Genomic DNA, 12,609 nt, shown 5'->3' on the forward strand with positions numbered 1-12,609 from the left:
TAAAATACAGACTCGGGTTCTATCTTGAGATTACTGGTTTAAATTCTACGTCTCTGAATCAACTTAAATCTTCTGCTGTCTGGAATCCCATCTTTAAGCTGATATTTAAGGATAAACTCCCAGAGACGTAGACGTGGATGAAGAACGTTAAGTTCAGGGTTCTCTAGTTCTCTGTGATGTCCGTCCTGGTATTATTGTGAGAATGGAACATGGGAACGAGGGGAGCTTGGGAACCGCTGACGGCCTTTGTTCTCTGCTATTGTTCATCTTCAGGATGTCCTTCAGGAATGTTGGATGGGAGGTCAGAGGAACAGCTCAGTGTTTCTGTCTGGAAGGAAGCCAGAAGCTCTGAAGTCCCAGAACAGCTGCTAGAACCGGATTCTGTTGTTCCACCGAGAACAATCTGTCTATGTTCTGTTTACACCTGAGACCCTGTCTATGTTCTGTCTATTCCTAAATCCATAGTTTAGTTATTAACGGAGGATCCTCTATCCTCAGCTCGGCGACCCAAGGTTCATGAAAGTAGTTTTTAAATGTAAACGAAGCAGTAAACTAAAATAAAAAAGCAGAATGAAGTTCCCTCAGCAAATAGGAACCTGAATGCATGAAGGCAGTAAAGTAGATTAGAGAGAGGAGATAAAATATTTAATTCAGCGATGTTAATGAAGAATGGGTTCCATACTTCTAATAATTTAACCAAAAACCAATTAACTGTTTCTTGAAATATCTTCCAGCTCCTTCGACCTCCAGGGCCTGGATGAGTTCAGTTAGCAACGGGCACCATGAGCCAGCCCTCTGTGGAGGTTCATGACTTCTGACTAGAGCTCACATGTTTAAGACAAACTGGTTTGCCCTGTTTGTTGTTAAGGCTTGTTTTTTGTCTTCTGCTTTTGACATCATTTTAACGTTCTACTGGCTGATTCTAACGTGGTTCTACTGCAGCTTCAGAACGTTCTAATGGCAGATTCTAACGCGGTTCTACTGCAGCTTTAGAACGTTGTACTGGCTGATTCTAACGTGGTTCTACTGCAGCTTCAGAACGTTCTACTGGCAGATTCTAACGCGGTTCTACTGCAGCTTTAGAACGTTCTACTGGCGGATTCTAACACGGTTCTACTGCAGCTTTAGAACGTTGTACTGGCTGATTCTAACACGGTTCTACTGCAGCTTCAGAACGTTCTACTGGCTGATTCTAACGTGGTTCTACTGCAGCTTTAGAACGTTCTACTGGCGGATTCTAACGCGGTTCTACTGCAGCTTTAGAACGTTCTACTGGCGGATTCCAACACGGTTCTACTGCAGCTTTAGAACGTTCTACTGGCTGATTCTAACACGGTTCTACTGCGGCTTTAGAACGTTCTACTGGCTGATTCTAACATGGTTCTACTGCAGCTTTAGAACGTTCTACTGACTGATTCTAACGTGGTTCTACTGCAGCTTTAGAACGTTCTACTGGCTGATTCTAACGTGGTTCTACTGCAGCTTTAGAACGTTCTACTGACTGATTCTAACGTGGTTCTACTGCAGCTTTAGAACGTTCTACTGGCTGATTCTAACATGGTTCTACTGCAGCTTTAGAACGTTCTACTGACTGATTCTAACGTGGTTCTACTGCAGCTTTAGAACATTCTACTGGCTGATTCTAACACGGTTCTACTGCAGCTTTAGAACGTCCTACTGGCTGATTCTAACGTGGTTCTACTGCAGCTTCTACTGCAGCTTTAGAACATTCTACTGGCTGATTCTAACACGGTTCTACTGCAGCTTTAGAACGTTCTACTGGCTGATTCTAACGTGGTTCTACTGCAGCTTTAGAACGTTCTACTGGCTGATTCTAACGTGGTTCTACTGCAGCTTTATAACGTTCTACTGGCTGATTCTAACACGGTTCTACTGCAGCTTTATAATGTTCTAGTGGCTGATTCTAACACGGTTCTACTGCAGCTTTAGAACGTTCTACTGGCTGATTCTAACGTGGTTCTACTGCAGCTTTAGAACGTTCTACTGGCTGATTCTAACACGGTTCTACTGCAGCTTTAGAACGTTCTACTGGCTGATTCTAACACGGTCCTACTGCGGCTTTAGAACGTTCTACTGGCTGATTCTAACATGGTTCTACTGCAGCTTTAGAACGTTCTACTGACTGATTCTAACGTGGTTCTACTGCAGCTTTAGAACGTTCTACTGGCGGATTCTAACGTGGTTCTACTGCAGCTTTAGAACGTTCTACTGGCTGATTCTAACGTGGTTCTACTGCAGCTTTATAACGTTCTACTGACTGATTCTAACACGGTTCTACTGCAGCTTCAGAACGTTCTACTGGCTGATTCTAACACGGTTCTACTGCAGCTTTATAATGTTCTACTGGCTGATTCTAACGTGGTTCTACTGCGGCTTTAGAACGTTCTACTGGCTGATTCTAACACGGTTCTACTGCAGCTTTATAACGTTCTACTGGCTGATTCTAACACGGTTCTACTGCAGCTTTATAACGTTCTACTGGCTGATTCTAACACGGTTCTACTGCAGCTTTATAATGTTCTAGTGGCTGATTCTAACACGGTTCTACTGCAGCTTTATAATGTTCTACTGGCTGATTCTATCACGGTTCTACTGCAGCTTTATAACGTTCTACTGGCTGATTCTAACACCGTTCTACTGCAGCTTTATAACGTTCTATTGGCTGATTCTAACACGGTTCTACTGCAGCTTTATAATGTTCTAGTGGCTGATTCTAACGTGGTTCTACTGCAGCTTTATAACGTTCTACTGGCTGATTCTAACATGGTTCTACTGCAGCTTTAGAACGTTCTACTGGCTGATTCTAACGTGGTTCTACTGCAGCTTTAGAACGTTCTACTGGCTGATTCTAACACGGTTCTACTGCAGCTTTATAATGTTCTAGTGGCTGATTCTAACACAGTTCTACTGCAGCTTTATAATGTTCTACTGGCTGATTCTAACACGGTTCTACTGCAGCTTTATAACGTTCTACTGGCTGATTCTAACACCGTTCTACTGCAGCTTTATAACGTTCTATTGGCTGATTCTAACACGGTTCTACTGCAGCTTTATAATGTTCTAGTGGCTGATTCTAGCGTGGTTCTACTGCAGCTTTATAACGTTCTACTGGCTGATTCTAACATGGTTCTACTGCAGCTTTAGAACGTTCTACTGGCTGATTCTAACGTGGTTCTACTGCAGCTTTAGAACGTTCTACTGGCTGATTCTAACACGGTTCTACTGCGGCTTCAGAACGTTCTACTGGCTGATTCTAACACGGTTCTACTGCAGCTTTATAATGTTCTACTGGCTGATTCTAACGTGGTTCTACTGCAGCTTTAGAACGTTCTACTGGCTGATTCTAACACGGTTCTACTGCACCTTTATAACGTTCTACTGGCTGATTCTAACACGGTTCTACTGCAGCTTTAGAACATTCTACTGGCTGATTCTAACACGGTTCTACTGCAGCTTTAGAACGTTCTACTGGCTGATTCTAACGTGGTTCTACTGCAGCTTTATCATGTTCTACTGGCTGATTCTAACACGGTTCTACTGCAGCTTTAGAACGTTCTACTGGCTGATTCTAACACGGTTCTACTGCAGCTTTATAATGTTCTACTGGCTGATTCTAACGTGGTTCTACTGCAGCTTTATCATGTTCTACTGGCTGATTCTAACACGGTTCTACTGCAGCTTTAGAACGTTCTACTGGCTGATTCTAACACGGTTCTACTGCAGCTTCAGAACGTTCTACTGGCTGATTCTAACGTGGTTCTACTGCAGCTTTAGAACGTTCTACTGGCGGATTCTAACGTGGTTCTACTGCAGCTTTAGAACGTTCTACTGGCGGATTCTAACGTGGTTCTACTGCAGCTTTAGAACGTTCTACTGGCTGATTCTAACGTGATTCTACTGCACCTTTATAACGTTCTACTGGCTGATTCTAACACGGTTCTACTGCAGCTTTAGAACGTTCTACTGGCTGATTCTAACACGGTTCTACTGCAGCTTTAGAACGTTCTACTGGCTGATTCTAACGTGGTTCTACTGCAGCTTTAGAACGTTCTACTGGCGGATTCTAACGTGGTTCTACTGCAGCTTTATAATGTTCTACTGACTGATTCTAACACGGTTCTACTGCAGCTTTATAACGTTCCACTGGCTGATTCTAACATAGTTCTACTGCAGCTTTAGAACATTCTACTGGCTGATTCTATCACGGTTCTACTGCAGCTTCAGAACGTTCTACTGGCTGATTCTAACATGGTTCTACTGCAGCTTTAGAATGTTCTACTGGCTGATTCTGACATGGTTCTACTGCAGCTTTAGAATGTTCTACTGGCTGATTCTATCACGGTTCTACTGCAGCTTCAGAATGTTCTACTGGCTGATTCTAACACGGTTCTACTGCAGCTTCAGAATGTTCTACTGGCTGATTCTAACACGGTTCTACTGCAGCTTCAGAATGTTCTACTGGCTGATTCTATCACGGTTCTACTGCAGCTTTAGAACGTTCCACTGGCTGATTCTAACACAGTTCTACAGAATTCCACCAGTGCTCAGAGAGAACCTCCTAAAATAGGTAGCATAATAGAGTTTAAAGCAGCGTGTGACTGACCGTCTCCATGGCAACAGGCCGCTTTATGAACCGTCTATTGTTGGAGTGGGTTTATGGATTTCCTGAGTGGATCGGAGACAATAGAAGCCAGAGAGTTAAACTGGAGCTGCTCGGAAACATCTGGAAACATCTGTCCTCTCTGTGGTTTCCTCTCAGCTCTCTTCCCTGATAATGACGCCTGTCTACACCCTCATTTGTTCTCCGTGGTTCTCTGACAGAACCAGGCCTCCACATTACTCATGCTGTGGGACATAGCTGTGGACCACCTCAGATCTAAACATCAGGTCATATGACCTCCACCACCACCATTAGCTTTTAGGAGCTTCAGACCAGCACCACTTATGTCATCCTGAGTTTCCAAGAAGTGGATGTAAATCAGAGAGATGGATCAGCTGTGTGTGTTCCACAGGGATTAGAGGAACCAAACCTAATGTCAGGAACCTGAGGAGAACCTGCAGCTCTAAAATGAAGCAGATTCAGTTTAAAATGTGACTTTCTGTCTCTTTGTGGTTCCTGCTGGAGTCAGGGTGACTCATTTAGAAATTTCCCAACAAGACAGATGACCTGGAACAGCTCCTGTTCTACCAGACTGGATCTGACCAGGACCAGGACCAGGACCAGGACCAGGACCAGGACCAGGACCAGAATCAGAACCTGCTGTCATGTTGTGTGTGTGTTTGTGCAGCTGAAGGTGTTTATGAATGTTCTGCTGAGTCCACACAGGGATAATAACAATGATTTCTCTCTGATATCTCCTAAAATCTTTTAATTACCGTCGTCTGGATCTAAAGCTGCTGACGGATCCTCAACCTTCATTATGTTCACAGGGAGGGTTTGGTTCTCAGCTGCTCTTTGTTCACTGAAGGTTCTAACTAGAACCAAGCACAGAACAACTATTTTCAGTTCCAAAAAGAACCTTCTAGCTGAAGAAGCTCTTTAAAGAACCCTGAGAGAACCCCCAGAGAACCCTCCAACGACCATCAAAGCTTAGTCTCCCAAGAAAAAACGGATTGTTTGAGGAAACATTTCCAAATTTCTAGATCCCATGTTTGTCTCCTTCTGAGTCTTTTGGACATTCTCTGAGTCATTTAGGAGATTTTAATTCATTCTGGATAAATGAGGAGTCACTTTATGACCAGAAAGAGACAAAATCTGACTCCAAGGAGACACAAACAGATGAAAAACAGCACAAAAAGAGAAAACTAGAGTCAGAGTCACACAAACAGAGCAGAAAGACATAAACTGGGCTCAGACGGAACCAGTCTAATCCAAACTACCTGTTAAAGAAGCATTTAGTCCAAACTGATCAACTAAAACTGGATTAAACTTCACATCTGGATCATCTAGAACCAGCAGCTAACTGCTCTGTTTGGTTCCTCAGTTGTTCTGATATATTTTATAACTCAGAAGAAACTGCTCTGCTGCTGGATGATGTTTGAACGTTCTTGCTTCTTCCGTGGTTGATGGTGACCTTCTGATGGTGAGGAACCGACCCGTCTGAACTGAGGTTCTGCTGCTTCATTCCAGCAGCCTGAAGGAAACCCAGCCCTGTTCTTCTGAACCATATCAGTTATTTGGAGTGTTGGAAAGAAAATATAGAGCTGCTGTCTCTGCCTCTCCACCCTCATCCTCCACCACACCTTCAGGTCAGGACCTCCTCCTCCTCCTGCTGCTGTAATAACAATAATAATAGAAGCTCTCCTCAAACACCGACCTGCTGGAACCCAGAGCTTTAATCTGCTGGACCTGACCAACCTCCTACCAACATGCTGATCTAAAGTTCACCCAGAAGGACCTTTAAAAAGTTATCTCCACGTTTAGACACAACTTAAATGACTTAAAAATTTCCAAATGAGATAAAAAAATGTCTAAAAATCACTAAAAAAATAAAGGCTTGAAATACGTCTAAGCTTACTCAGTATTGTTCAAAATGTTGCTTAAATCATCCAAAATGACTTGAAAATTGTTTAACTAAAAAAAACTGTCCAGAATTTCTTAAGGACTTCTTCAAAATGATTTAAAAATCATACAAAATTACCAAAATGTGCCCAAAATTTGATTAAATCTGTCAAAGTGGACTCAGTATCTGTTAAAAATCAGATAAAAATCTGTCCAAAATTAAAGAACCTCATCCAAAATGAGCTTTTATTCATCTCTAATAGTTCTGACCAACCTCCTACCAACAATAAAGTTCGCCCAGAATGAACTTTTTAAAGTTTCTCTGATGAATTATCAGAAACCAGAAACACATCCAGGAACCAGCGATTGTTTCTAGGACTCTAAACTGTTCACACCAGGATACATCCCATAATACTGATGATCACTAGGATACATCCCATAATACTGATGGTCACTAGGACACATCCCATAATACTGATGATCACTAGGATACATCCCATAATACTGATGGTCACGAGGACACATCCCATAATACTGATGGTCACCAGGATACATCCCATAATACTGATGGTCACTAGGACACATCCCATAATACTGATGATCACTAGGACACATCCCATAATACTGATGGTCACTAGGACACATCCCATAATACTGATGATCACTAGGACACATCCCATAATACTGATGGTCACTAGGACACATCCCATAATACTGATGATCACTAGGACACATCCCTAATACTGATGGTCACCAGGACACATCCCATAATACTGATGGTCACTAGGATACATCCCATAATACTGATGATCACTAGGACACATCCCTAATACTGATGGTCACCAGGACACATCCCATAATACTGATGGTCACTAGGATACATCCCATAATACTGATGGTCACTAGGACACATCCCATAATACTGATGGTCACCAGGACACATCCCATAATACTGATGATCACTAGGATACATCCCATAATACTGATGATCACTAGGATACATCCCATAATACTGATGGTCACCAGGACACATCCCATAATACTGATGATCACTAGGATACATCCCATAATACTGATGATCACTAGGATACATCCCATAATACTGATGGTCACGAGGATACATCCCATAATACTGATGGTCACGAGGACACATCCCATAATACTGATGGTCACCAGGACACATCCCATAATACTGATGATCACTAGGATACATCCCATAATACTGATGGTCACTAGGACACATCCCATAATACTGATGGTCACGAGGACACATCCCATAATACTGATGATCACTAGGATACATCCCATAATACTGATGATCACTAGGACACATCCCATAATACTGATGGTCACTAGGACACATCCCATAATACTGATGATCACTAGGACACATCCCATAATACTGATGATCACCAGGACACATCCCATAATACTGATGATCACTAGGACACATCCCATAATACTGATGGTCACTAGGATACATCCCATAATACTGATGGTCACTAGGACACATCCCATAATACTGATGATCACTAGGATACATCCCATAATACTGATGGTCACTAGGATACATCCCATAATACTGATGATCACCAGGATACATCCCATAATACTGATGATCACTAGGATACATCCCATAATACTGATGGTCACTAGGACACATCCCATAATACTGATGGTCACTAGGATACATCCCATAATACTGATGGTCACTAGGATACATCCCATAATACTGATGGTCACTAGGATACATCCCATAATACTGATGGTCACCAGGATACATCCCATAATACTGATGGTCACTAGGACACATCCCATAATACTGATGGTCACCAGGACACATCCCATAATACTGATGGTCACTAGGATACATCCCATAATACTGATGATCACTAGGATACATCCCATAATACTGATGGTCATAGGATACATCCCATAATACTGATGGTCACTAGGACACATCCCATAATACTGATGGTCACTAGGATACATCCCATAATACTGATGGTCACTAGGACACATCCCATAATACTGATGGTCACTAGGATACATCCCATAATACTGATGGTCACTAGGACACATCCCATAATACTGATGGTCACTAGGATACATCCCATAATACTGATGGTCACTAGGACACATCCCATAATACTGATGGTCACTAGGATACATCCCATAATACTGATGGTCACTAGGATACATCCCATAATACTGATGCTCACTGTTGGTTCTAATGTAGACTGTTTCAGGTGTTCCAGGTGATCTTGAGCAGACTGGATGTTCATGAATCGTTTCAGTCTCTGGTGGTTAAGAACCCGTTTTTAGTCTGTTTAACTCCTTTATTGAGGTTCTGAATAACTCTGGTCAAGTTCTGAGTCATTTTGAAAAAGTTTACAGGCATTTGGACAATTTTTTGTGTCTCTTGGATGAATTGTGGGGCAGAAGAAACATTCAGAGCTGTTTATGGAGCAGTTAGATTGATGAAGAGAGGTCTTCCATACCTTCAGCTGTCCTCCAGAACACCTGGTCACACCTGAAGTCTGTTTCTGAGGTTCTGCTGGAACCACGTACTCAGAAGGTCAGAGTCTCTAAATAACCTCAGATTGTGTTATCAGTTGGGTGTAAACCAGTTGGATGGTCCTGAAGTCTCCTGGAGAACATCAGCAGGTCTGTTTGGACCGAACCAGTCCTCAGAGGACTCTAATCAGATCTCAGCTCAGAGTTTAAAGTTAATTTAATTTTCATGTTTTGTGGTGATGACATCAGTTCTGTGAGACACTGAACATCCAGAGTGACAAACCTCTGAGGATCCTGATCCAACGATCTTCATGTAGCTGGAGATAAACACAATTACTGAGGTTAATAAGTAAGTCTCATTTTAGTCTGACGACAGCAGATTTCTGTCCCAGAGAATAATTAGTTATTTAGAGAATGTGTTGCTCAACCTCAGAATAACAATCAGAGGTCCAGAGGTTCCAGAGTGGATTATACTAAAACAACATCTGGCAGATGTTCAGACTCTGATTCAGCACGGCTCTAAAACACAAACTGTTGGTTCAGCTCCGAGCAGCAGGAGAGAAGATGGAACCTGGTGGTTGGTGGGTCAGTTTCAGAGGAGAAGATTGAACCTGGATGGTCAGCTGGGATGTTTTACTCTGATGAGTTAAAGCTGATCAACCCTAAAGATCAGAAGGTCCTCCTACAGATTGAATGTTCTCCTCTTCAGCTTTTCTTTCTGTCTTTGGGTTAGGGTTAGGGTTAACCCTCCTGTTCTCCTCATTTACAGGCACCAAAAATATTGTTTCTTTATCAAAAAAAATCCAAAAATTCATCAAAAAATTCCCATAATTTCTGAAAAATTGCAAAACATTAAGGAAAAAATTCCAATAATTCCTTAAAAGTTTCCCTTAAAAGCTTTATTTTTTAAAGAAATTGTCAAGGAAATTCTTGTAAATATTTTTACAGAATGAGTAAAAATCTTCTAAAAAATCCTAAAAACATGTAAAGTGATTCCATATATATATATCAGTAAAATTTCTAATATTTTCTTTAATCCAGAGAAATTTGATGGATTTTGGTGTATTTTTATATATATATAGACTTGTTGTGGCCAGCACGAAGGAGAGCAGATATCTCAACTCTTTAGACTTCCATCTTGATACAACTTCACCGGAGAACAAATTTGTGTTAAGGACACCTGCCTATAAGGGAGAACTTTCAGTTTGTTTAATGGAATTTTTCACTCTGACATGTAAACGTCTCTAAAGATCATGAAACCGTGTAACAGAACTTTTGGAAAAGCCCGGTATGTATATGTATATATGTGTATGTATATATATATATATATATATATGTATGTATGTGTGTGTGTGTGTGTGTGTGTGTGTGTGTGTATAGATATATAGATATACACATATATGGCATGCCGTTTAGGAAATTATATATATAATGAAAGTCGATATATATATAATGAAAGTTGATATATATATATATATATATATATATATATAATGTTCAGATTTTCATTCAATATATTCCAATTTTCATTCAATATATATCGACTTTCATTATATATATATCAAATCTTTTTTTCCTACCGAGCCCCGGAAGGGACATGTCCGTATGGCGAAGCGACAATGAAGGACACTCACCCGGACGAGAATTTTATTGAGTTTTATTTTGAAATCGGCCTGAAATACACAGACATTCAAGCAGTGCGATGCGCTAAGAGTCTGCCATGCAGACCAGCGATCCTGATAATGGTAAGTTTTATTTCTCCAACATCCTGCTGTTATCCTACTATGAATACGCTAGCTACAACAGTCCCACATCAGTATTATGAACGTTCCGCCAGCTAACGCGGTCCGGACACCGGATCACTGATTAGAGGTTGGCGTTGAACTATTGTTTGCCAGCCAGTTAGCCGCTGGTAAGCTAACAAGCTATGAAACAACTCCTTATAAAACCGGAGGAAAGCAGCAGCAATATTTCAGTCCAAGACCTGTATTCAGAACCTCCCACGCTGTTACACAATGACCCATTAATCATATTACTGAACTATATGGTTATCATTGAAATTTCCCTTGAAGAACCAGTGAACTCTTTGCGAACACATTTTAATTTATGTGTTGATTATGTTTCGTATCAGTAATACAAGTCTAAAAAACTGATTCAAATGATCAAGTTAACACAATGAAGTAAAGAGTACTGGTAATCTGCAGCTATTTTCATAATTTCAAGGTAAAATTCTGATGTGTGATTTTCTAGCTTTGCAGATGTGGAAATCCAATGCACTGATTTCTTATACACAGATGCTTTTGGTGTTTTTTGTTGTAAAATAAAACAAGGCATTTATCACTGTTGGAAATGATTACAGGTATTATTTGTAACACTTTCTAACATTGTATGGACAAAGCAATAAATCAGTTAATGGATAAAATCATTTGTATTACAGATGCTATCAACAGCATGTCTTGTTCATTTTATTTAGTTGTCGGTCTTGGATGATGAGGTCCAGTTACCAGGAGCACTAGTCTGCAGCTTACTGGTTCCGTCCTGCAGCTCCTCCACACTGTCCTCCTCTCTACAGACCAAATCAAGTAAGATCTGTTTAGACTATGCAGACATCAACATGATCAGTATGTTATCTTTTGACCCATCCTAAAATCACAAAATAGAACATTTACTTTAACTGTGTTTATGAAAATAGAAAATAATTACTGACAACTAGTACTTTTTGGTGCTTTTTTGCAGGAAAAGGGAACCAGGAAGCTGCTGTGGATCCTCTGCAGTATCTGGAGAGGTCAGAGGAACGGTTCTTGGAACAGATCGGAAGACACCAAGACGTGACCTCTGCCATGCTCCAGAACATCCAGAAGATGAATGAAAACCTTGGTTGCACTGATGGGACGCATGGTGTCGGTGCTGGAGCAACTGTCCCAGAATTAAACTGCATTGTTGACTATTGGCTTTTCTAGAAAATAAATCTTTTTTAGTACTTCACCTGTTTTGTATTTTACTCATGCACTTTGGGTGAATAAACAGAAATTTGTGATGAGAGATGCAAATTTTGTCTATAATGTACAGAGACTTTATTCAGTGTTCAGTGCACACTTTTGTTACACACATTTTGACAGATAAGCAGTTGTGCTTTTCAAGCAGATTTTAGTCAGAAACATCAGTAGCATATGTTTTTTTTTACTGTTACACCAATCTAGGTAGATAAACTGCACTACTGCAGCAGATATATTATTGAAATGTGCTTCTATTATGTGTCTACATACACTGCTCACAAATAGTTATTCAACTTTTGGGTGAAATTGATGGAAAATATAAAAAGTGCATGCTGTAGTGATATATCATAAAAGTAGGGTATTTAACTAGAAACATGCAATAGTGATTTCCTCATCTCAAAAAAATGTATTGAATCAAAAGCTAACAACAGTGGAGGGTATGTCACAATAAAAATGTCTCAGTTTGGACAGAACAGCAGCCTTCAGCTGAAATCCAGTACAATTGTGTCCCACCAGTGGCGTGATCATGGATGTGTCCAGGCAGCAGCTGACCTCTGCCTCGTAATTAGCCTT

The 12,609-nt window shown here is 40.8% G+C and overlaps 1 long non-coding RNA gene across 1 annotated transcript; it reads left to right on the plus strand.

Moving 5' to 3' along the window:
- Window positions 1–10,628: 10,628 nt before the first annotated feature.
- On the plus strand, window positions 10,629–12,082 carry LOC127530349 (uncharacterized). Its single transcript, XR_007936932.1, has 3 exons — window positions 10,629–10,785; window positions 11,514–11,622; window positions 11,777–12,082. It is a non-coding gene; the product is annotated as an uncharacterized LOC127530349 (long non-coding RNA).
- The last annotated feature ends 527 nt before the right edge of the window (window positions 12,083–12,609 follow it).

Source organism: Acanthochromis polyacanthus, chromosome 16, assembly GCF_021347895.1.
Source record: "Acanthochromis polyacanthus isolate Apoly-LR-REF ecotype Palm Island chromosome 16, KAUST_Apoly_ChrSc, whole genome shotgun sequence".
In the NCBI taxonomy this organism is placed as follows: domain Eukaryota; kingdom Metazoa; phylum Chordata; class Actinopteri; family Pomacentridae; genus Acanthochromis; species Acanthochromis polyacanthus.